Here is a 27,105-nt window from a genome sequence, read left to right as displayed (position 1 = left end):
TTTTTAAATAATTGAGTGTTGATCTTGACCATATTAGATTGAGTCATAAGAAAATAATATACAGCTCCCTATAAGTATGAAACGTAGTATATTTTCATACTACAGCATTTGCTTCCAAATTTGGCGCGCTTACGCTTTTACGCCCCGCGGGAGAAGTTTCGGTACTACGAGTAAAAGGGGGGCGAAACCGCCGCCGCCACCTAAGGTCTCCGCGAAAGGCACGATGGGCCGGGGAAATATCGCCGCGCCCGTAGAGACTGTAAGAGACACAAGATACTCCTTACCTCGTACAAGGGATAAGGGAGGTCAGATGGATTGGAAATGATGATGGGCGACCTGCGGCACCGTATCTCTCCCAGTGTACCTCACGCACGCCCCTACCTTTCCGTAGGCGATTGCTAAGTGCTGCCGCGTAGCGCCATTTTATTTGAATGAGAAAAATTGAGAACTAGCTTCTATTTTTGAGATAGAGGGAGCGTCCTTTACAATTTCGTCCGGCACGACCCTACCTAACCGCTGGGGATGATGGGAGGACTATGGTGCCGTAGGTGGGGGTACAAAGGCAACGCTTAAGGTATGGGGGTTTCCACTCCATTACTCTCTCCTTCAAGCTCGTACCAGTGTAGGCGCGAGCCTCGTTCGTCAAAATCTCGCGCCATCTATTAATTTATTATGATAATTTTGACATGTACTTAATCAGTTATAATTATCATAATAATAACGTCTAGACCTTTAACTATTTAATTACAATATAAAACTTGAAAATTTTCTAAACAAATATTTCATCTTTTTTAACGCCAAAAACTCTTAATAGGTGGCATTAGAAACTTTTAACAAATTTCAATGGAAAAAATGCTGTTTACATGGCTTAAATGTAGAGTTTCATACTTATAGGGAGCTATATATTATTTTCTTATGATAGAACTTAAGCCTCGGTTAATGAGAGCTGCTTTCTTTGATTCTTTCAAGTTTCAAGGCTGCAGCTAAGGCTTAAGAGAAGTAAAAAGAGGGCCGGTTTGCTGGTGGGGAAAAATTATTAAAAGTACGGTACAGGCCCGTAATTAAGATAACCAGGGTTTCAAGAAACTAAGTTCGATTAATTCAAGAAATTAATGTTTTAAGATTAATCCAATGCACCCCTTTTCTCCAGTCTGTTTTTCAGTCCCTTTAATATTTTTTACTATTAAAATAAGCTTCCATTAATGTGAAAATAGTCCTCGAGTAAAACATAGGTTAGTACCATAATAATAAATGTCTTTACTTCAAAATCTAGTGGCCAATATGTCTCGGCAATTTATATTTACCGAAAACACAACGGTGACGGTGCAAGTGTATTACGGGAATGAAGCGGTAAGAGGAAGAGGGCGCGGTAGGGGCGGCCGAGGTCCTGGTCGTCGACCTGGAAGGCCCCAAGTCCCTGGCCCCATACCACCAGCGGAAGGGCCCCAAGTCCCTGGCCCCGTAGCACCCCCAGAACCGCCCCAAGGCCCTGGGGCGATACCCCCACCACGTCGAAGGCCACGTGGAAGGCCCCCGGGCCGTCCTATTGCAAATCCACAAGACCGTGGTGATGGTGAAATTATACAACCACGAGGCCGTGGTATTGCCCGGGGCGGCCGTGGTATCGGCCGGGGCGGCCGTGGTATCGGCCGGGGCGGTAGTGGTATCGGCCGGGGCAGCCGTGGAAGGCCCCCACAAGACCGTGGTGATGGTGACGACAATATACAACGCCGAGGTCGTGGTATCGGCCGGGGCGGCCGGGCCCGTCTTAGATCATGTCGGTACGGAGGACAAGTCCGTGGTATAAAAATTCATTTATTGCTTAAAGGTTAAAATTTACAATTATATTATACAATTCCGATAAAAGGGGGACCGTTGGAGGTAGCGCAACCTCAAGGCAATGAGAATGAAGAAGAACGAGCTCCAAATTTAAGTAATGTATTATTTCCAAATAGAGTGGTAAGACCGAAGTACAATGGTTGTGTTTATGGGAAATTTTTCAGTCATAAATGTTCTTTGACATTTTGCCATCCAGGTGAGAATAAAAGTCGTTGACGGATGACCCCTTAAATAAATAAATAAATAAATACGCGTAAATAAATACAGTGGCAAAACTTTCATAGAACATTTTCCGCTCACGCACATAGCCCACTGTACTTTGGTTCTACCACCCTTTGGATGGGAGGGGGAAGAAATACTGTAAGTTTCTTAGCGAGTTATCGTGATTGATAACTATAGGCTTAAGGGTTTGTGTCCATCTCATGTGTTAAATAACTTTATATTCATCTATGTACAGGGTGTTTTTGAAAAGTCTGGCCAAATTTAGGTAGCGTGTTCTTGGAGTCACTCCGAGTGAAAAATTCCAAAGAACCATGTACCTCAATAACGCCATTTCAGAGTTATGAGCTTTCAAAAGTAGCCCAAAAATCAACAAAATTGTGAAACTTGTATTATGGCTTGCTCATCTTGTTTTCGTAAACACGCTCAATTGCATAAGCCAACCGTAAGAAATGAGAGACTAAAAGTTTGGAAACAGAAGGGGGCGATTGTGTGTAGAAGTGTGCTGTCGTTAAGAAACATGTTTACATTTCATTAACACAGGTTGTTTTAATGGTCATTAACACAGGTACTTTTAATTGTTATTAACACAGTACAAGTTTCACAATTTTGTTGATTTTGGGGCTATTTTGAAAGCTCATAACTCTGAAATGGCGTAATTTAGGTACATGGTTCTTTGGAATTTTTCACTCGGAGTGACTCCAAGAACACGCTACCTAAATTTGGCCAGACTTTTCTAAAACACCCTGAATATCTCTCGCTGCCATAACATCTTGTGTTAACATCTGCAATAACTAGCTAAAAAGTTACAGAATTTCCCGCAGGTCATGATTCTAATTTTAAATCATTTCCTTACAGGAGCGCCATTTAGATTTGATCCGTTTAATTGTTCTTTATCTTAAATATTTATTTAATTTATAAGCAATTTTTTTTCAATGATACATTTCTTTTTTTGCAAATATCATAAATTGTTTTTAAATATAAAATCTCTCTTATTATCAAAATGTGTCAGACCTTTTCATTCACCCTTTACTGAAACGTGTATCTATTTTACATCATGAATTAAAAGGAAACACCCAAACTTTCAACATTACATCTACAAGAAGTCTGGGAATGTCAAAAGGGATATTTCTTCAGGATATTATTGAGCTATAATCAAGTCAACTCTTCATTTGAACCATTATCTTTTAAGCACAAATTTATCGCGCAATTTTGCATTTTTCGTAAACCCAAGAACTGTTGTTTCGAACCTAAATCAAATTGCCTCGCTAAAATTTTTCAAATTTCGTGGTATTTTTTGGAGTTCAATAACAAAACTATGCATATTCCAGGGATTCAATGATACGCGGCAGTCTAATACGCGCACCATGAAACAACCATGAGTCTTCAGCCTCTCTAAACTCCGCCAGGTAATTTCACGAAAAAGAACAAGTTGGAAAAACCAGAATATTACCTCTCCGAGTCAAGAGGTCTACTACTAAAAACTTATTTACCTAGACATGGAATTATTTCTCTTTTTTATTTGAAGTAAAATTTAACGAACTATTGAAGCAGTATTCCAAACAGCGAATATAAGGAAAGAAAACGACATTTTACATCCATTAAGGATAAATCTTGGACCCACGGAAATCAGTCAATGGGGAAAAAGAACAGGAAATGATGTGTATAAATTTTGGAGAGACATAAGCTTTATGTGTTTGTAAAGACCCAATTGTCTACGCTTCAGCTATTTACCCTATATTCTGATAGCTACATTCACTACTGGTTTGCAGTGTAAACACTATCGTCTCGTCTCACCTCAACAATATTCTTAGTTTGCCAACATGAGTGTTAAAGATAAATAACACCAAAGATGATTAGTGGCTGAACGCACTGATAGTCAATGGGGTCTATTAAAAGAATGAAAACTCTGTAGCTACTACCCGTTTACCTTTAGCCCCTTTTACTAATCTAATTGCCACCACGATCTTTTCTTCTGTTTTAAAATCTTAACCTGATTATTTAGGCGTGTATTTAACTTTCGGCTCACTCTGAACCGTTAATGTCTCTTCATTTTAGACACGAAAATCAAAACCCATAGTTCACTACACCTCGGGCCTCAATTATTTCCTATATAATTCACTAGGCCATTAAAGCAGGGATTATTCTATATACAGATGTAGTATAGCTTAAGTAATATATTAACAGCCATTTCAAATAATAATATGAAAAAATGTCCTTGGAATATCAAAATGAAACAGAGCTTTCAAGCTACAAAACTTCTAAAGGCATTGTAATTACGAAAAATAGTTCGACATATTCACTTTATATTATGGAAAAAGGGAATATTATGGTTCCGTATGATTTCTTAACACATCAACACAAGGCGAACTGCTAACACCGCGCACTAGTGTAACAATGAACGGACACACACAGACAAAAACATAGACAGCTTTTTAACTCTTTCCGTATTAATTTTGAGTTGAGAAACAAGATTATATTAAATATTAAAAAAATATAATTAATATTAAATATTTTCTTCGTTAGTTGTTCGCCTTATTGAGCGTTACATCGTTTTGATAAAGAACAATTAAACATTCTTGAGAGACTTGACTAATATTGGCGTATGAAATGAAGCATACGCCGATTGCTTCGCCATACTCAAAATAGGTAGTATAGAAGGGTGTCGAACGACAGTTAAAAGCGAGAACAACCGCATTTGCGAAAACCTTTGGTGGACAACCCACCCTAGGAAGGCTAGACGTTTCTCGTAACCCTGGACGATCGCCGCGAATGTCTTGAACTCAACGATGACGATTCCAAGTGTTTTATGGGGATGAAGCTATTCGCGCAAGAGGGCGCGCTAGAGGCCGCCGAGGTCCTAATAGGGCCATAGGGCGACCCGCCCAAGGCCGTGGAGCTGCGATAGGTCGACGACCTGGAAGGCCCCAAGGCCCAGGACCCGAGGCCGTGGTATCGTGCCACCCCAAGACCGTGGGGATATCATGCCACCTCGAGGCCGTGGTATCGTGCCACCCCAAGAACGTGGGGATATCATGCCACCCCAAGACCGTGGGGATATCATGCCACCCCGAGGCCGTGGGGATATCATGCCACCCCGAGGCCGTGGTATCGGCCGTGGGAGAGGATGTCGGTACGGCCACTCGGGCTTGCTACAAGAGAACGGAAGACGAGTCCATGGTATAAAAATTCATTTATTGCTTGCAGGTTAAATTTTACAATCATATTATACAATTCCAATAAAAAGGGCTTCTGGAAGTCAACGGGGATCCTTGGAGCCTGTCCCTGGGTACGGAGTCGTTTTGTAAAGCCTTTCCCTCTCCCAATCCGTAATGGCTATGGGGGGCTCGAAAACGGGGGAATATCCTGGTAAAAAATATGACGTCATTCATTGGATACACTGCTTCGCGCCATCTCGCCCCAGAAAAATAATAATAAAAAATATGTTAAACCCGGTTGGAAAATGTTCGATTTTGGCCCTTGGTCTGTCAAAAAGACCGTGACACGTGCATTTTCCTTACCATTGGAGATGAAGACCCGATTACTCTTTAATAAAAAAAGAATAAGAGCGTTATTATGGAAATTTCGGTAGATCATAATTATATCAAAAAATACAATTCAAAGAAACCCACAAAGGCCCAACGAAAAAAGATTGAAGAAGGTAAGTGAATATTTACAAAACTTGGGAGCCAGCTTGCCAGTACCCAACTATCTATTGACAAACTTGTATAAAGCGCGTGCTAATATAATACTTTCTTATTTTTTCAGGCATTAAACTTGATGAAAAGTACTTATAAGAAAATCTAGGGGCGATTCTTTGTATTTCTTCAGATTTACAAAAGGTGACTTTTGTTGGGAGGCCGAAGCCAATTGTTGTAAGTTCTTAGGGCCATGTTATAATGTTAGCTCCCAATTAAAAATAATATCTCTTGTGTTAGGACGCTTTAGAAGAAATCAAGAAAAGTAAAATTACAGAGCTTTCAGAAGATGGATTCGACTTTTTATCAGTATTTATGGATGACAAACCGGGGCTTTTAGATAAAAAAATTTTACAGTAAAAGACACGGGCTTTTTACCAAAGGAGAATTTGCCGAGGAGTTAAAAATGTCTTTTTTACATATGGAGCCATTTAGGATGCTTGGACCAAAGGATCAGGGTGTATCGACTTCAATTTTTACTCAACGTCTTTTCAATGAACTTTATTCTAATTATTTGGAAAAAGAAAAATTCGCTAAGAAGGTCAAAGAAACACAAATCAAAAAGTCAGACTTAAGTGATGCAGCAAGAGACAAATAATTGAAAATAATTCAACAGATATCTCGGTACACAGTGAACCAATTAATTAGCCTCTACGGAAGCCCAAAATTTTCAAGAAAGTGCTTAGTTAAGAAGAGTGATGCAACCGAAGCATATCACCGGTGGACTGCAACTCAAGATAGGGGAGGGTTGTTATATTTGTCAAAACTAGCATATGATTTTTAAATATATCTGTGATAAGATAGTTCCTTTTGTGCAGTGTGATGCACCTTTAAGAGACAATGAAAATAGAAATGCTAAGATCATTGATACTTTAGAGGAAGATATATTTATAATGGAAAATTGGGAAAAACTATGGGGGGATGAGAAGAAAAATTTGAAATCGGCCAGGAGAAAATATTTTAGAATTCTTATTAACTGTCACTTGAAGGGATTAACGAGAAGCATAAAAATGTATACCAGAATGCAAAAAAGGACAGTTTAACTAGCAGCGGTATAAGGAAAGAGCTTAAAGTTCTAACCCATAGAAATTTAAATAAGCCTTTCACTAAGAGTAAAGAAAACTTGATTGATTGATAGATGTATTTATTTATTTATTTCTCCAATAAATTTTCTGATTTATTATGGGTTTGTGCAACATCTTGTGGCTCTTCATGGAGTTCCTTAGGAGCAATTGTTTTCGGTTACACCGTTTTTTTCTGGGTTGGCGTGCAATTTCCATTTTTATCTTTAGGTATTATGGATTTCATGAGTTTAAGTCTTTTAGCCCCTTGCCCATATTGACTAACGGTGGGATTTTCCCTAGAACCACCAGATCCTCTCTGACGTCCAAAATAGTTTTCAACCAAATCCTGATTTAAATTCGCTGTTAATATGTAGGGTGCTCCTTTTTCTATCAAAAATTTTACAATCTCTATAGTTGAATAAACTAAAAGAATTAAAGAGAGTTAGAATTTGGGATTATTCTAGTTTATTTTACCTGTTATTCTTATGCCTTCAAGAGTTTCCCTACCAAGTAGCATTTTATTGTTGTCGAAATCTTCTTCAACTTCAATTTGCTTACTTCAGATTCCCATTCGTCTAAGTAACCGAGAAAATCATCCTCTAGCCACTAGAAATAATTTAAAGTTCTTAAAATTTCTGGAATTATACATTTTGTTAGTTTTTGTACTTTAATACCTTAAAACGCCAGTCAGTTAAGTTCATCAATGGTTCTAATTCAGGTTTCTTCTTTGTGAAGAATGCGTAGGTGTTAGAAATATTCAAGATGTCAAAAAAAGCGTCAAAAAGTCTTAAAAACTTGACAGCCTCTTCCGCTTTATCTCCCAACCAATTGCTCGACATCGTTGGCGGTAGTACTGCTCAGGATTTGGGTTGAAAGCTTTACTCTCATACAACTGTGTGCATTAGGATACACATGATTGTATGTCAACTCAGGCGCTAACCTTAGCAAGGACTTTGAATCAATTTCATAAGCATTAACTATATGCTGCCATAGCAAATGTTTTCCATTTTTTTAAAAGTCTGATTGGTTTAACTGAACCACCTTTGTGTTTCTTCATTTTACCACTCTTGTTTAGTCCATTTTTAGATGTTTTATGTGACAAACATCCGACACGAAATACAAGGTTTCAGCGATATTGAAGGATTTTTGGTTTTATACCCCACTCTGTGATTGTTTACTTCTTTATCAATCTCCGTAGAAATTTTAATTAATTTCATATTCGTGGAAGCTGTATCACATACCACAGCGAGAATTCGAAATCCCGCTGCTTGTAAATTCTCGATTCCCTCCCAAATTAAGGAAATAACTCTTCTGCGTATAGATTTCCACAAGGAAATAACGAGAATGGATACTTAAAATTGGTCATCAGTCCTCTGACCATGTACTGAAGAATTTGATTTGCCGAGTTTATGTTTGCAATTTCAACCTTTCCTTTAATGTTATTATCTAATTCAATGAATTTATTTCGGAATTCATTAAGATTTGCAGCTCCAATTAATTCTCCTGTACTGCTGTTGAATGCCAGTTCCTGTTTTATTTGAATTTCGTCAAGGATTAACGTGAAATACTTTTGGTGTTCGTCCATATTTTCTATATCAATTTTTCCTCTCATTTCCAAGAGACTGGCATCGTTAAATCCACTTTTTGTAGTTAGGTCCACAGAGTAATTATAAAGAGTTCGCTGAGAAGGCAATGCAATTACTTGACGCACGGCTTCGTATGCACAAGGAGACCTAGATTTTATCGAAATACACCACTGTATTATTGCTGGATGCCATTTTCTTGGCCTGGATTTTTTGGTTTGGAGTAATTTCAATTGTTCGCTCATCAATAACTTTTGGAAAACCGATTTGCTCTCAAATGGATTTTTTCTGATTATTTCTTCAAAATCAAGACTTGCCTCTACAACATAAAAATTGCGTCCTTTTTAAAGCTCTTCTTTACCTTCAATTCCAATACATTATTCCTTTTTTTAACGCCTTATTTTTTATTTAATATTTTAACTCTGTCTTTCATCTGTCCTCCCGTGATGTAACGAAAATTGGCACGTTTTCCAAAGAATTTTACTTTTCGTTTTCGATTCTCTAAAACAATCTTCGGCCAAATTGTCATTTGGATAGCTCTTTTCCCCATTTTCACCCCGTTTGTGGCCGCCATTTTTCTTTAAGGGGAAAAAATTGAGAAAGGGTCCTTTTTCGTTGTCAGTTTCATATTTTTTGAGAATTTGCACATGGCTGGATTTTAAATATAATATAAATTAGGTTTCAAGCTTTAATATAAGCCTAATTTCATAATTTTCCACCTATAATCTATTTCTAAACTTCGCACCGTCGATTTTTGGCATTTAATAAAAAATATTTTTTTGCCCCTCGTTTTAAGGCCCGATACTTGTCCATCTCGTAGCGTCGTATTTTTAAAGTTTAGACTTAAAATGAATGCTTTGTTTTCTTAAATATTACCAGAAGTATATAATACTTCTGTTCGAGAGAAGTGTACCAAAAAGCGGGGTAAGTGTAACGTCATTCTTCTCAACATCGGAACATTTGGAGCAAGGTTACTAAACCGAATCACATATATGATAAATAGTTCCATCATCATTACTCTATTAGCGTATAAATATTTGGCAAGACGCGCTTGTGGATTTTTGTCCCACGTTAGGGGACGACGTTAGGGAGTGGATTTCTGGGGATTTAGTTCCAAACAGTTAAAAAATTCATCTTACGGTGCGATGCCCGTCTGAAGTTTGAAGAGCGGGAAAGCAAACGAAAAGGGTGAGCCTGGGAAGAATGACGTTACATAACTAAAGTATTAAGAGGCTACAGAGTGTCGTCCTTCCTCTATTATCCCCTTCTGATATTACTTAATTGTATAAAATTTCAATATTATAATTGCGTAAAACGTCCGCATTTACGAATTCAATGTTTTTTGTTGAAGGCACGCGCCATGAATTTGAATTTCGTTCCCTCGAAACTACCCCCTTTAACGGGCCGGAGGGTTTTTCTTTATCGCCGGCTGTTTTCGGTCGCTTCAGCCCCGAAAACCGTTGTGGTGAGAAATTTATTAAAAATGTATGCGGTCAGTGTTTTGTTTTTACATTTTAATGCTTCTAATCGTGCTGCGCGTCGAGGTTTACGAATCCAACGTGTGTTGCGAAATGAAAATAAAGGGTTGATACTATATGATCTATGCTTTAAAAGGAATTTGACGGCGACAGTCAAGCAAAACGGTATTAGGCCTTGCCAAAAGTTGACTGAGCAGTCTGAGCTATAGTGAGCCTTCGTCAGATTATCAAATGTCAATGATATAAGAAATTGACCCTCGGATATCCTGTGATGAGGAGATGGTTATAAAGTTAACTTTCGATTTTGTAGGTAGATACTGTCTAGTGACACTTAAAGTAACGATTTAATCTTATAAACAGACTACCATCATAAGCCCATATCTTAAATTAACCGATGTTGATATCAAAGCTTAATTGAAATACCAATACCAATTTTTTTTAACTCAATAAATCTTTAATATCAACATCAAAAATTATCTACTGAAAGAGATATCTACTTATATTCAATTTAAATTTCTCGCAACATTTCAAATTAAAGACTAGAAATGTGCAAATTAAGTTCAAGCCGATTAATTGGGAAAATTGCTACATTGGTCACCGTTACCTATCACAGATAGATTTGCATCCTTCAGTAGTGTTTATTATGCTTGTGAAATGGTAAGCGAAATCTGTGATTAAAGTTTAAAATAGACATGGGCAAAAAGTTCTTTATTCATATCAACTCGATTACCTAATTTCTAAATTTGACCTAAATTAACAAAATATTCTCTTCATGATTAAAAATCTTGTTTGAAGCAGCAAGCCATCTAATCCTTATTTACCTTCTTTTTAAAAAAGTAGGTTGGTACCTCTTTCAGTAGATGATTGATTGATATTTCAGTTTCATTGATTTTTTTGGTTCAGTGTCCTTCCTCCGCCAACTAGAATCATATAGAATATCGTGGTCGGATTTAAAATACTAACTGTAAAGTCAGTTGGAATTTGGAAGGGTATTAAAGCTCCTTGCTTGTGTTTTTGAGCTAAGCCTTGGTTTTCTTGAAATTTCAAACTGATATTCGCCGTCGCGCGCCAACATATAAAAATTTTGTAATGGCACGTGCAGCCTTTTACTGGGCTAAAGTCTCGTGACTAGGATCTTCCCAACAATTCTTAAGCCTATTTAAAATTAGATTTTAAACAGCGCAGACAGTGAACGAAACCAACCCGCTTTTTTAAAAACCAAGTTTTAGTAAACCGCTTTTTGAGCCTAGAACGACTGATAGCAGTTTATACAACCGGTGAATACACCGATATGATACTAGCTTTAGGCTATTGTGAAGGAAACTACGAAGCCGCATCGCGTCGTTACGCGGAATTGTTTCCATATAATAGGCGTCACCCAGATTCTCGCGTGATATCAAGAACACAGGAAAGATTGCGGGCAACTGGAAGCGTTTTGATTCAAGGGGTGGATCGTGGACGTCCAGCATTAAGAGCAGTGGCAGTCGAGGAAAATGTTTTGGATATGGTGTCAAACGACCCCACTCTCAGCACTACACGTGTCAGTAGGATGCTCAACATTCCCCAGCCGATCGTTTGGCGAACCATTCACGATGATAATCAACACCCATACCATTACCAAAGAGTGCAGCAATTGCGACCCCTCGATTTTCCAAGGCGTTAATTGTTCTACCAATGGCTCTTGGAACATCATGATGTGGACGACCATTTCCGTGGCCGTATTCTCTGGTCGGATGAGGCACAGTTCACAAGGAAGGGCATTCTAAACTTACACAACTTGCACTATTGGGCTCACGAAAATCCGCATCTCATTCGCAACGCAAGTTTTCAAGAAAAATGGCGTATAAACATTTGGGCCGGTATGCTAGGCGACACCCTGATTGGTCCATTTATCCTTCCGTTTCGTCTTAACGCGGAACGTTATTTGGAGTTTTTGCAAACGGATGTTCAAGATGTGTTGGACGAACACTACCATTGGCTGATCGTGCGCAACTATGGTTTCAGCACAATGGGGCACCGCCGCACATTGGCCGTCAAGTGCGGTCATATCTAGACGAGATGTTTGGCCCAAGATGGATTGGCCGAGCGGGACCCACGCCTTGGCCTGCCAGATCGCCAGACCTTACACCACTCGACTACTTCCTTTGGGGCCGCGTGAAGGATTTAGTTTACGCAAGTCCCTGACGAAGAAACCCTTCCCGCGAGGATCTTTGGTGCGTTTGACATCATCAGACAAAGTGGTGAGACAAGGAGAGCATGCTTTTCCATAGTCCGACGGTCACGGCTATGCGTAGACCATGAAGGGGGACATTTCCAGCAATTCCTATAATAAGAATCCGCGAGAGGTATGCTCGACCACTTCACTTCGCCCTCGCCTGGGAAATGCTTTGGTTCATTCCTAGCTTCCTGCATTACTTCTGATTGCTGCGGTTACATTGCGCCCGATGGTAGAGAGTAAAAAGCGATTCGAGGGCGCTGGTATGGCCCTCCACTAATTACAGCGCTTAATCAAAAACTAAACTGATAATGGCCACTTGTCGTCAAGGTCGTTGCGATGCTACTTTAACTCTTGGATTCACCACAGAAAAGAATTGGCGGGTTATTACGTCCACTCTTCATAAACTTTCCAAATTACCGCCAAAGATGTCAGACAACCACTACAATTTGAACTCTTGCGCGTTTTGCAGCTTTAATACCCTTCCAAATTCCAACTGACTTTACAGTTAGTATTTTAAATCCGGCCACGAAAGCAAACAAAAGCCAGCGATGCATCAAGTTTTGAGAATCGAATGTGAGAACAGACTCTCATTCCATGAGGCAAAACACGCTACACCGTCAAAAACTGACATTTAGTTGATTTCTTAATTTGGCTTCTGACTTTACAATTTATACGTTACATTGCAGTAGAGCCCATGTGTTCCGTAACTTCTTACTCCATTGACGATCAAATTGTTAAAATTAAGTTTTGATCCGCTTTAAACAAAAATACGTGTAATTTTGCTTGAAAAGCTTCACTTCATTTTGCGATTCTCAGAAGAGAGTGGAAATAAAACATTAATCCTTTGTTGATTGTTTGTTAGGTTTTTCTCAATCCGGCAAGAATCTTCCCATTTGGTCGTTTTTTATTAAATTTTCAATGCATTTCCCATTGGGTGAGGTTTATCTCAATTCGGCACGAATCTTCCCATTTGAACCCATTTTCAAGCTTACATTGGTGGAGGACTTCTTTATGGAGTTCGCGGGGAAGTAAATCGCGAGCGCGATTACTAAACACGTGAGTACACTTAAAAATGTATTCAACCCGCTGGGCTTTTGTTTTCGAATTTAATTAATTTTAAGGGGTCATCCGTAAATGATCCTTATCAGAACTTTTAAACGGTGGCCTGGATGACAAAATGCCATAGAACATTTTCGACTTAAAATCGCTCATAGAACCCGCAGTAGTTCGGTTATACCACCATTTTAGAATCATCCTGTATATGGAATAGAGAAAAGAGGCCTTAGCACCTTCAGCCAGCTTTACTATCTTAGCACATTGGAGCCTAGCAATTTTTCGTTCTTGTATTAATTATATTCATAATTAACGATACTGTATTTTACTGACCATATACCCCGTTAATACAAATTTAGCCACAATGTGATGGGTGTATCGTTCCCAAGTTGTCGTTCAATGCACCGCGCCATGGAAAGGAACGAACCTAACAGTGTCAGTACTTTTGAAGGCCTTGTTCAAGCGCTAAACAAGGATCCCAAAGCGGAACAATACAGGTATGATAAGAACATTCTTAATCGTAATCTTTTTTGCAGGGCATTCTACCTGTGTGGAATACTTTTTCGTATCAGGGTATATGATGCAGCATTTTATGGCGGATATGAAGTCAATCTTCTTAGATGGAACTTTCGAAGTTTTTTTTTGAAGGCGGCCCACTAAAGCATTACGTCAGCGATTTTTTTCCCTTTGATCGCGATAGCAAGATTTTATTCTTATTATTTTTTAAATACGTAATCCCTTTTGTGTACGCTTTCATGACCAGAAAAACAGCGGGGGCGTATGATGAGGTTCTTGATTTCTTATGCCGAGAATACCTCGATTTTCAGTCTACTGACATCATGACTGACTTTGAAATGGGAATGCAAAGGACTTAGCATGACCATTTCCCTTTGGCGAGGCTACGTGGGTGTTGGTTCCACTACACACAGGTTATCGTTTTTAAATTCCATTTCAAAAAAATAGAAAAATGCCAACCCCGTGAAAATTTCTTCAGGCAATTTATCGCAGAGTCGCCGCGAGCCCTGAACTTCACCGTCATTATAAGACAGAGAGGGACTAGCCACGGGAACAGAACAACATCCGCGATTTAATCAAATGATGATGGTGTTGCCTCTTTTGCCAGCTGTCCAAATTCAAGAGGGAATGGACGTAATATGGGATGGCATTGGTAGACCCTTTCGTGACCATGCGCTAAAAATTTACAGAACGTTTTCGGTCGAGCTTTATAGCCATTTTTTGGCAAAAGTTTAATTTTTTTAATTGAATTTAGTAATACTAAATAGTATCAATACATTGGGTCATACGTTCAAGATTATTGAATAGATACTGTGACACCTTTTGTAATTTCCGTCCACAAGGCGAACAAACAACGATGTGGAGTCTTTCCACGCATATGGTTGTTTACAAGTAAATACGTTAAAAACATTTCAATTTCGATTCTTAAGCTAACGTTGTGTATATTAAACAAAAAATCTGGGATCAATTGAAGACAGAGAGCGTTGAGACATTGAAATATCAGAAGAGAGGAGGTCCATTCGAACAGGGCATAACGCGTCCCATCTAAATAACAAGTAAGTCGGGATAACACAAACAATGTAAATACCTTTGTAAAGATAAACTTAAATCAATCCGAATTTTATAGTCGCCTAGCAATAGTAACTGAACAGCTAGCTCGTGATGAGATAAATGTTCAACAGTTCTTACGTCATGTAAGACATCTAATAAATATCCTGATGTTGGAGAACCAGAAATTGGATTGTAATATTAACATAAATTAAACCTAAAGCCATAATTGGGTCTGTTTCAGCAAGCTATAGAAATGAACACTGTTTTGGATGTTGTTGAATCATGTCTCTGGTTCTATATTCGAATAGATTTTCAATATAATAGTTTTATGGTTGTCCCAATTTTAACAATTTGCAGAGAAAATAAAAATGTAAATTCGATACCCCCTATTCCTGTCGCCCAGCGCATCCAGAATCTTTGTCGCCCAACCCCGAACACTAGGTTTCAAAAACCCAGATATTCTCAGTCCCCAAACACTAGGTTTCAAAAACCCAGATATTCTCAGTCCCCAAACACTAGGTTTCAAAAACCCAGATATTCTCAGTCCCCAAACACTAGGTTTCAAAAACCCAGATATTCTCAGTCCCCAAACACTAGGTTTCAAAAACCCAGATATTCTCAGTCCCCGAACACTAGGTTTCAAAAACCCAGATATTCTCAGTCCCCGAACACTAGGTTTCAAAAACCCAGATAATCTCAGTCCCCAAACACTAGTTTTCAAAAACCCAGATATACTCATTCCCCAAACACTAGGTTTCAAAAACCCAGATATTCTCAGCCCCAAACACTAGGTTTCAAAAACCCAGATATTCTCAGTCCCCAAACACTAGGTTTCATAAACCCAGATATTCTCAGTCCCCAAACACTAGGCTTTAAAAACCCAGATATTCTCAGTCCCCAAACAGTAGGTTTCAAAAACCCAGATATTCTCTATCCCCAAACACTAGGTTTCAAAAACCCAGATATTCTCAATCCCCAAACACTAGGTTTCAAAAACCCAGATATTCTCAATCCCCAAACACTAGGTTTCAAAAACCCAGATATTCTCAGTCCCCAAACACTAGGTTTCATAAACCCAGAAATTCTCAGTTCCCAAACACTAGGCTTTAAAAACCCAGAAATTCTCAATCCCCAAACACTAGGCTTTAAAAACCCAGATATTCTCAATCCCCAAACACTAGGTTTCAAAAACCCAGATATTCTCAATCCCCAAACACTAGGTTTCAAAAACCCAGATTTTCTCAATCCCCAAACACTAGGTTTCAAAAACCCAGATATTCTCAGTCCCCAAACACTAGGTTTCAAAAACCCAGATATTCTCAGTCCCCAAACACTAGGTTTCAAAAACCCAGATATTCTCAATCCCCAAACACTAGGTTTCAAAAACCCAGATATTCTCAATCCCCAAACACTAGGTTTCAAAAACCCAGATTTTCTCAATCCCCAAACACTAGGTTTCAAAAACCCAGATATTCTCAATCCACAAACACTAGGTTTCATAAACCCAGAAATTCTCAGTTCCCAAACACTAGGCTTTAAAAACCCAGATATTCTCAGTCCCCAAACACTAGGCTTTAAAAACCCAGATATTCTCAGTCCCCAAACAGTAGGTTTCAAAAACCCAGATATTCTCTATCCCCAAACACTAGGTTTCAAAAACCCAGATATTCTCAATCCCCAAACACTAGGTTTCAAAAACCCAGATATTCTCAATCCCCAAACACTAGGTTTCAAAAACCCAGATATTCTCAGTCCCCAAACACTAGGTTTCATAAACCCAGAAATTCTCAGTTCCCAAACACTAGGCTTTAAAAACCCAGAAATTCTCAGTTCCCAAACACTAGGCTTTAAAAACCCAGATATTCTCAATCCCCAAACACTAGGTTTCAAAAACCCAGATATTCTCAATCCCCAAACACTAGGTTTCAAAAACCCAGATTTTCTCAATCCCCAAACACTAGGTTTCAAAAACCCAGATATTCTCAGTCCCCAAACACTAGGTTTCAAAAACCCAGATATTCTCAGTCCCCAAACACTAGGTTTCAAAAACCCAGATATTCTCAATCCCCAAACACTAGGTTTCAAAAACCCAGATATTCTCAATCCCCAAACACTAGGTTTCAAAAACCCAGATTTTCTCAATCCCCAAACACTAGGTTTCAAAAACCCAGATATTCTCAATCCACAAACACTAGGTTTCATAAACCCAGAAATTCTCAGTTCCCAAACACTAGGCTTTAAAAACCCAGAAATTCTCAGTTCCCAAACACTAGGCTTTAAAAACCCAGATATTCTCAATCCCCAAACACTAGGTTTCAAAAATCCAGATATTCTCAATCCCCAAACACTAGGTTTCAAAAACCCAGATTTTCTCAATCCCCAAACACTAGGTTTCAAAAACCCAGATATTCTCAGTCCCCAAACACTAGGTTTCAAAAACCCAGATATTCTCAGTCCCCAAACACTAGGTTTCAAAAACCCAGATATTCTCAATCCCCAAACACTAGGTTTCAAAAACCCAGATATTCTCAATCCCCAAACACTAGGTTTCAAAAACCCAGATTTTCTCAATCCCCAAACACTAGGTTTCAAAAACCCAGATATTCTCAATCCACAAACACTAGGTTTCATAAACCCAGAAATTCTCAGTTCCCAAACACTAGGCTTTAAAAACCCAGAAATTCTCAGTTCCCAAACACTAGGCTTTAAAAACCCAGATATTCTCAATCCCCAAACACTAGGTTTCAAAAACCCAGATATTCTCAATCCCCAAACACTAGGTTTCAAAAACCCAGATTTTCTCAATCCCCAAACACTAGGTTTCAAAAACCCAGATATTCTCAATCCCCAAACACTAGGTTTCAAAAACCCAGATATTCTCAGTCCCCAAACACTAGGTTTCAAAAACCCAGATATTCTCAGTCCCCAAAAACACTAGGTTTCAAAAACCCAGATATTCTCAATCCCCAAACACTAGGTTTCAAAAACCCAGATATTCTCAATCCCCAAACACTAGGTTTCATAAACCCAGATATTCTCAGTCCCCAAACACTAGGCTTTAAAAACCCAGATATTCTCAGTCCCCAAACACTAGGTTTCAAAAACCCAGATATTCTCAGTCCCCAAACACTAGGTTTCAAAAACCCAGATATTCTCAATCCCCAAACACTAGGTTTCAAAAACCCAGATATTCTCAATCCCCAAACACTAGGTTTCAAAAACCCAGATATTCTCAATCCACAAACACTAGGTTTCAAAAACCCAGATATTCTCAGTTCGCAAACACTAGGTTTCAAAAACCCAGATATTCTCAGTTCGCAAACACTAGGTTTCAAAAACCCAGACGTTCCTAGTTTTCAAACACTACGTTTTAAAAACAAAGCTATTCCCATTTCCGAAACTCAAGGTTTCAATTCCAGGTATTTGCAACCTAGAAATGGGTCTTAACGCCCAGATATTCCCAGATGCAGAACACTTGCTTCAAATCCCATAAATTTCCTTTTTTCAAAACCGATTTCGAGTCAAAGGTATTTCTATTATTTTCAATTCAAGGTATATCTAAACTAGATTAAATACCTCTTTATTTGCAATATTAAAAACTATTCATATCCTTATATCTGAAACATGTCTACTCATAAAAACATTGCATTGAAACAAAGATTTCAAATCGCAATTTATGTTTTTCAATCAAATTGGAAGGGAGAAGTTCGTCTGACGTGGCTTACAAAGCCAAACCTTCCATACCACGATATTGAAATATTTAAAAAATATTAAGCATTAATGCCATAAATCCTTACGAAAAAACTTTCCTTGTTTCACAGCCTCCTATTCGTTCTACAGAAGTTTGTATGTTTACACATAATTTTGAAATATTTAATCCTTCATCGGCAACTTCGAGAGACAAAGGTTTCTGTGTTCTAACTAAGAAAGCCGTTTTTACGTTCCGAGAGCGCATTAAGGCTCCTCAGAGAAGTCCGCACTTCTCTCGGAACTTCATATACTTTTACTTCAATTGAATTTAATCAACTTAACGTCACTTTATTACAATATAACCTAATTTCAACCCATGTTAAGCGGCACGGTGACTATCGAGTACCACCCTGCCCCGCGGTCCTCGAAGAAGTGAAAACGAAGAACTTATTGCTGAGTAACGTAGAGACTAGAGAGAGAGAGGCGAGAATCAGGGAGTGGCGATTTTGTCAGCGTGCTTACCAAAGCAGGTGTACTATAGAAGGGATAAGACACATTACCTAGAAATCATTACACTTCTCGTCTCTCGTGCCTTTTGGATTATGGTTTTAATTGCTTCTGACATACTTCGGCGGTTTTCGATGCATGTTTCAAAAAAATGATAGTTTCTATACAATTCTCAGTTCTTTGATTCTTTGACAATAAATTAATATGAAAACGCCAGGGAAGATAACGTATCCGACTACACACGAATAATTTCCCCATAACGACCCGGGAGCAGGGCAGGAAATAATCTCAGGACACTGGACATTGTCCAATAAAATTTCAATATGTGCCATAATTTTTTTTAATTTAGGGGGGTCACTGGACAGTTTGACCAATAAAGTTTCCGAAGTTTTGATATCTTGGCCATGGAGAAATGACTCAATTTTTGCATAATTCAGCAGACAAAATCCTATAAATTTTCCATTCAAACGGGGGGTCACTGGACACTTGTCCCATAAGAAATGTTTCTTATTTCCGGCCCTGCCCGTGAGTCAGTTATCGCCATAGAACTGTAAAGGTTCTATTATCCCCTCTGACACTATTTTACCCCGAAAAGCCGAAGCCGAAGCTCGAAGTCATTTAGAATATTTTAGCAGACGACGTATAGGATGAATTCTCCAATTTTAGATTTTGAGGTACTTCGGGAATATGTTAGTTATGGGTTTTGGGGTAATATAGTGTTCCCCCATTTGCCATTAAGAACTTAAGGCTGGCGAAGCTGGGTAAACGTAATACTTGACTTGTAAATGATATTCCTTAAGTTTAACTGTAGGTTTTGTGGTTTTAAATAGCGCTGTTATAATTTTGTTACTATTTTAAACATGGAGCTAAGTTTTATTATTGTTATTCGTACAGTTAGGCAGGAAAATAGGTCTTTCAAAGTGAGATATAAAAAGCCCATATTCATCCCCTTACTCATCTTTTTCAATGGGAAAGGAAAAGAACCAAGGCTTAATGATTCTAAGCTTTGTTAATTTATAATAACACATCATTCAGGAATAACAACTATAGAGAGCTTTCATTTGGGGAAGGGGGTTGAAATACGTGACGTAGACAATTGAAGATGTAGCGCCATCTTTTGGGACATGAAACGTTCCTTTTAAATTTAAATATCGCGGCTTTCAAGCCGCCATATTGGAGGGTGGTCTGTATCGTTTTTCGACTGTTTCGAAGGCAGGAAACGTGAGCCAGAGACGCTCGCTAATTGAATGTACGCCACCAACGCCGGCGAGACCGACGTAAAAAGTTCAGCTCGGCGAACATTTTTTCTCTCTACGCCTCCTTCGACCAGCGCGGTTGGCGCGAAAATTTGCCAAGTGCGGACAGTGGTTTTTCTCGGCGTGCGTGGCGAGCGAGAATTTACGCCAAGTGCGGACATACCTTTACTCTTTTTCCGCTTACGCTTTGTCGCGTCCTCCTAGAATTAATGACCTAGATGGCATCACTAGAAATGTAAACATAACACACCATCCTTAGAAAGGTATAAAAACAGGACCCCTTGATTAGATAAGGCATTCGAGTACCGGGCACGTGGCTCCACAACTTCGGACTATGAACTATTGACTCTACTCAACTAAGCCGCGTTTACACGAGACTCTTTGAAACCGTTTTAAACCGTTTTGAAATGTACAAAAAATAATATTTAGCTGATAAAACGACATAATTTTCACGAGAAAATGCAAATATTATTTTTTAAAAAGTGTTAGGCCTTTCCAAAACAGTTGAAAACGGTTCCAAAGTGTCTCGTGTAAACGCGGCTCTAGTAAACTCGCGCTAGTAATTAATTTAGTATATCTTTTACTTGTTATTTAATAAACTATAATTATTGCACATACGCCTATTTATTCACGTTTATCAGTACATAACAGAATGGCGACGGAGGCAAGATCGTAAGTTAGCGGGAAATATTTATTTTGAACTCTAGATACCGGAAACCGATCCCGCGTAAAAAGACCCCTTAGTTCAGTACGTTATAGACCTTTCAATAAATTTCTCTCTTCGTGGTTCCCCCCCCCGGCACGACAGAAGAGGGGAAACTTTGATAGAAATTTTTTGGCATAGCGCACCTGTCCACGCGCTTCACGAGGCAAGCTGCTCGCGCCACAGTCGGTTAAAAAATCGGTCGCGCCATGCCAAAAATCCAGTTTTTAACGGGTTCTTCTTTGGGAAACCGATGAAAACTTATATTTTTATTTGAAAATGTGTAACTATAGCATTCGGGAATGCAACAGGCATTTCCCCTAACATGGTTGCACGACTTAAGTCTTGTGCTTGAAGTTTACATCATAGAGATACATAGAGTCACAATTCATATCGCGAATAGAAGCCGCTTATCAGTGGCGTCACGTGTTTTCTGAAGAGTAGGGAAGAAACGCTAAATAAACTAAAATTAAGTAATAATTATTTCGAATAAAATATAATGACGATATAAATAAAGTTTAGGAATGTGTAATTATTTGTGGTCAAGTCGAAAATTAACGGTAAGCAAATGATTTTAATAATTTTTCTCCATAGATAAAAATAGGAGTTATTTATTTTCTTTTGAAAGGCGTGAATTTTTTTAATTTATTGCCCTTGAAAGAGAATTAATTTGGTAAGCTTTTTTCTCACTGCGTCTTTTTTGAGTTCATTGTTTATATCCATGCTGATTTTGTGTAAACGAATCTTCTTTTGACGATCCGTTTTAACAAAGAATTCACATGATGCTGCGAACCTAGTTCATCATCGAACATATGTTCAGACAAAGATGGAAATACATCAGCATTGAGAAGCTGCCTTAAAACCAAACACTCAATCCTCAAATCTATGTTCTTGGCAGAGGTGTTTATCGGCCCACAATATCTTAAAGCCTTCTCGGTTAAACCGCAAATCTTTACTACACTGTCGGACGGATGGCGAAGTCCTCCGTTGTCTTTCAAATGTAGGAAAAGTTGGTTTGGGTGTTTCTCATAGGTTTCATTTGAAAAGTTAGAATGTCTTTCAGTTTCGAGCAAAGCGGCTACGCATTTCTGGCATTTTAGTTCTTTTTGAAGTTTTTTTACCACATAACCACTCATATAAAAAATTATATTTTCTCTGAAAATGTTAGATGATGATGACGTTTCATCATTAAGAAAGATAATAAAGTTGTCAATGTCATCTAAATCAAAAGAGTCTTTCTGAGCTTCAGCTATGTTGGTTTCTGTGATTGGAACCAAGACCTCGCATAGATTTGGGACGTGAGTATTGTCTAAAGCAATGACATTTCCACTTCTTGACGTTTCAATTTTTGTCACTAGTGTGTTTTTGTACGCTGCGGTGAATTGCCGACAGCTTGGATTGTTGTTCCAGCTTCCTCTCTGACGGATTGTATTAAAATACAACTCTAGATGGTCTTGTGACAGTTTGTACGTCAAAACGTACTTTTAAAATTAACAAATAGTTTGACATTGATCATGAGAGCTTTAGTTTATTTAACATTATACTTCAGTGGTGCGTCATTGAGAGCAACATATTTCTCCGCAATATCCAACACACTGTGAATGACGAGTGTGAAGCCCAAAATGGCTGTTTTTCTTGGACTTTCAAGAATTAAGTTGCCTTCTATATCTGTCAAATTTAACAACAGTTCCCTCGTCTTTAATAGATCTCTTTTAGTAATATCTAGGTTGGAAGGTTGGATTGCTGCCTTAAAACCTTTAGCCATTGGGTTTCTCGAGTTTAAAACATCAAACAATCTATACAAGACAAAGTGAAGTTGCATCTCAAAGTTTTCAAGACTGGACAATGAAGTGCAAGTAGTACCTATCAATGGATGATATAAATCTTGATGTTAGGGCACTGCCTTGGTATACTGGATCCCCTCCCTCCTTCAGAAACTCATTCCCTTTGCTACGGAGCTACTTATGGTTTGCGCTGCTAAGTTCACTTTCATTTTTTGACTCTTGAAATTAATATGGAATTTGGAAAGCTTGTTTGCCAAGAATAAACCCTCGTATGCTTGGTAGGCATGTAGGGTGGCTACGTACCCTCAGTCAATTCGCTAAGTAATTATGCAGATTATTAGCAAAAATGAAAAACCATTTAGAAAGTGTTAGTTTTGTGTACTTCGGCCGTGCGTTGGTCAATTAAAACACCATAATGCTCCCATAAATTTCTCTACAGTTTACGCATGTGGCATGCATCGAGAAGAAAGTGTACTCTTTCACTGGGATCCACTGGAAGGGGACAAATAACATAGTTGGGAATAGTTTATGTCCGAAGCGAAAACTAAAGAAAATAGGACCATATCAATTGTACCTGGGTTTGGGGAACTGCTCTGTACGGCGTCTTTTGTGATGGTAACCCCAAGTAACTGAGCCATCGTGATATTGCTTTTTAGTCCATCACACACAAGAGCATTACATTTGGAACCTGTTTTGTGTACATTGAAAAGACACTCAGTTACGAGAGTTTTTAGCAAAGAGCTAGGGGTTCCGTGAACGAGGAAATAGCCGACTGGCACTTTCCAATGGCCATTTATTGCTACAGCCATGAAAACTAGGACCGATGTAGCAATCTCGTCAGAATCTTGGGCATTGTGGCCTAACCCCAAGTTTACGTAACCGGAGAACTCTTTCCCTGTCCATTCTGTATGTTTTTTGATGGACATTTCATCCAAAGCTAACGCTATTAATAGCGGGTGTTTTGATTTTAGCACCTCATTTTTGATGTATGCAAAGCTTTTAGCAGTGAAACCAGGTTGGCCATCAATTTTATTTACCCATTCACGTAAAGTGTTTGGGTGGGGCAAACAAAGCGTTTTCCTCAAATGTTCATACGCTTTGGGCGAATGAAAGTGGACCGTCAAGGCAACGCTTCGAATTAACTGAGGGTATTTTTGTTTTGTTGGATTTTTCTCTCCTGAATGTCGTAAAAGTTTAAACATTTCTTTCGCAGTTGGTCCAAAGCGCTCTTGAATATCCACCGCATTTAATTCTAAAAGAAGATTTTGCTTCCTCACTTCCTTGAGGCAAGAAAGTTTTAAATTCTTTCGCCGTCGTGTTTGGTGAGCGACCTTGAGCTTTTTTCGAAGAGTTTTGTTTTTGTTTTTTTTCTTTTTGTAGTGCATATTGTAGCGCCATCAAATGCATGGATGTTTGACTGGATTTCTGTTTATTGGAAAGTAAATTTCACGACGAAGAATTTAATATTGTTAGGTATGTTTTAGATAATTGATTTTTCAAACCTCGCGTTTTTCTTTTTTTTTTATGAACTGATGGAGAATCACAGGTACTGTGCCTCCTGAAATATGTCTTAAAAACAGCGGAAAAAAACCTACTGTATGCACTGAGATCGTAATTATTACTCGTAGCTCAGCCACCTACATGATCATATTTGTTTTATGTCTTGGTAATCATGAACCCCATCAGGTTCTTGTACATCCATGGTGTTTCCTGGGTCATCAATTGTAGGATTACCTTCTCCCACATCATCGACCATTTCACTTTTTTCAGCCTCAATTAATGAATTGTGGTCAAAAATCTCCGCAGACTTCCCATTGCAAATAATATATTATTAACCAAGCTGGGTCTTAATTATTATTATTATTTTTTTAATTATATTATTATTTTTCAAGATATGTACTTCGACGTTGTCGACGGCTGATGTACAGACTTCTACTTCGTGGGTAAAGAACAGAAAATCTGGGATCGATGATGAAGACTCTGTTGCGCGATGTTGGGTGGGTATTGTACTAAGCAATGCACTGTCAATGTGTGGTTTCTGCGAATATCTCGCGCCCAATTTGCCATAGGTGCGCTATTATGTTACATACTATGTACTGACACTCCGAACTTAATATGTTATTCAATTGTTATATATACTTGTGAACCGGCTTCATTAAATCTTAAATAAAACAAAGAAGGTATTGCCTCGTCCTTTAGTAATTTCAGAGTTTTGTGGTTTCTGTCTTCGCTTACACGAAAATCACTTTCTTGAAAGTGGTTACCATATACAAAATGGTCCAACCGTTTTGTAGCCACGAGCCATTTATGACATAACCGTTTGATTAATTGTGAAAATCTTAATTACATGAAAGCAACGAGTATAAATTATTTCATATTTAGAAAAAGTGCAAAAAATATTTAGAAAAAGTGCAACCAACATGCCTGTGAAATGATATTTTATTTGATGTTGAAAGGCTTTTGCAGTCAGGAACGGCACAAACTTAAACCATTTCTAAGCCTACTCATTAAATGAGATATTTAATCAACTTCAGGTTTTTATTGCATTAAAAATGTTTAAAAAGACATTCTAACGGTTTTACTAGTTAGTTCAATTCACTTTCCACTTACCGATTATCCTTTTTAACAACGCCAAAAGCTTTTAAGTTTTAAAAATATGAAAGTTGCAATTGAATTTCCCGCCTTTTTTCAATAATTTGTATACGAAAAAAATAAAAAACAAAAAAACCAGAACATTTTTATTTTTAGTTTCCCCGTCCGCCGTTAGGTGGCTAGTGTCGCTTTATTCCCTACCCTACCGATCATACATGCCGAGGGGCAAAATTCGATTTTTGGCTTTATTGAGTCTCGAGCGTTGAATCAAAGGTAGTGTATCTGGCTATAATAGTGTATTTCTATATCTATGGTTTACATATTTCTAGTTTTTCTTCTATATCTCACTCCAGAATGAGTAGCAGACGACGCGTTCTCCAAAGTACAAAGATAAATAGGTTGTCTATCTCCTGCCCTCGCGTAAGATTCTTACTCCTAATTGAAACTTTGATAGAAAATTTATTGAAAGGTCTATAGGAAACCGATATTTTTAGAAAAAGTCGCAATAAAGTTCGCATAGGAAACCGATAAGTTTTTCGTTTTGCCGCTCTTTAGAGCTGGAAAACGATTGTTCCGACCTCTGTTGGAAGGTTGGCTGGTCGGCTGGCTGGATTTGATGTGAACTGATGAGATTCGTCATAAATGAACAATTTAAATTTCGAATTTCTCGTTCAAATTTCACCTTTAGTTCACGTTACACCACATAAGTGGCGTAACACATTTTATTTCAAATGCAATTATTTTTCAGACACACCCAGGAACCGATCCCGCGACCTCCTGATCCACACTCGACGCTAGTGAAAACGCCTGCCTTAGCCAACTGAGCCACGCTCGGTTAGTACATAAATCGAGTTAAGTTAGAGTCAAGAGAAGAGAGAGGAAGAATTGATCAAAGATAATTATAAAATACAACTCAACGATAACAGGAGTAAGAAATGCGAAACTCTGGCTAACGTGAAACTAAATTAACATATTCAAGAATTGATTACGTTAATATCAAGGTATCAAACAAAAAGTATTCAATTATAATTTGAAATTTCAATTTAAATGTATCCCAGTTTTTTAAATACCCATTGAGTCTGTCACTCAACGTTGCCACCTCCAGTCTCAAGGTATCAAACAAAAAGTATTTAATTATAATTTGGAATTTCAATTTAAATTTATCCCAGTTTGAAAAGGGAAACTTAATTCACGCGATTTACAAACTGACATCATCCTTAAATTAAGTTATCATTCTAAAAACTATGCTACTCAAGTATAAATTAAAAGGTATTGAAGGTTAAAATAACGTTACTATGAATGTATGAAATAAAAATCTTCAACTTAAGGCTTCTCCATAAAATGAACATTAAAATAATTAGGGAGAATACATAGTTTACAGACTAAGAGGATTCATTGCATTTAAACAGGGAGGCCTGGGCTTCAAGTGTTACACTAAGAGGCCTGACTCACTGGCTGAGTCTAGAGCTGGGTCTCCTTGCGTAAAGTTAATATGAAAAATTTATAGTACAGGAAAAATAGGTTTTAACCCGCAACAAATTGAAACAAAGCTGAAAATTTCAGATCTTATAGCTTTTTGGGCGCTCTTTAACGTGATGTGGTCTCCCACACTCTCCCATTGGAGGAATTTCCGCCATATTGGAAAATGGCGGACAAAATCGAGAAAACTTTTGATAACTCCGGTTCTACTTAACCGATTAACACGTAATTAGGCTTCAATTGTAGATCGCCTTCAAACACATAATTCACCTTTCAAGATATTTTGTCCTATCACTAACCGGAAGTTCACAATCTGACCCTGAAGATTAGCCTCATATAAAAAATGGGGATTTAAAGCCTTTATGGTTTCTATTTT

At 38.2% G+C, this 27,105-nt stretch overlaps 3 long non-coding RNA genes across 5 annotated transcripts; 2 read left to right on the top strand and 1 right to left on the bottom strand.

Annotated features, from left to right (window-relative positions):
• Positions 1-7,074: 7,074 nt before the first annotated feature.
• Positions 7,075-9,114, bottom strand: LOC149644084 (uncharacterized). Of its 3 annotated transcripts, none has more exons than XR_016372049.1 (3): positions 7,495-9,114; positions 7,295-7,426; positions 7,075-7,207 (listed from the first exon to the last, which is right to left on the bottom strand). It is a non-coding gene; the product is annotated as an uncharacterized LOC149644084 (long non-coding RNA). The 3 variants fall into 3 exon arrangements; XR_016372048.1 differs by having other exon boundaries at positions 7,082-7,228; XR_016372047.1 differs by having other exon boundaries at positions 7,082-7,426.
• A 4,784-nt stretch (positions 9,115-13,898) lies between these two features.
• LOC149644083 (uncharacterized) lies at positions 13,899-15,107 on the top strand. Its single transcript, XR_016372046.1, has 4 exons — positions 13,899-14,081; positions 14,147-14,559; positions 14,642-14,723; positions 14,795-15,107. It is a non-coding gene; the product is annotated as an uncharacterized LOC149644083 (long non-coding RNA).
• Positions 15,108-21,072: 5,965 nt separating this feature from the next.
• Positions 21,073-22,323, top strand: LOC149644082 (uncharacterized). The gene is made up of 3 exons (XR_016372045.1): positions 21,073-21,547; positions 21,647-22,172; positions 22,267-22,323. It is a non-coding gene; the product is annotated as an uncharacterized LOC149644082 (long non-coding RNA).
• Positions 22,324-27,105: the final 4,782 nt, after the last annotated feature.

Source organism: Phalangium opilio, unplaced genomic scaffold (genome assembly GCF_054372755.1).
Source record: "Phalangium opilio isolate 3A_F unplaced genomic scaffold, DU_Popi_V2 ptg000091l_1, whole genome shotgun sequence".
Classification (NCBI taxonomy): domain Eukaryota; kingdom Metazoa; phylum Arthropoda; class Arachnida; order Opiliones; family Phalangiidae; genus Phalangium; species Phalangium opilio.
Note: the sequence above shows the minus strand (reverse complement) of the source record. Positions and strands in the feature narration are given on the sequence as shown.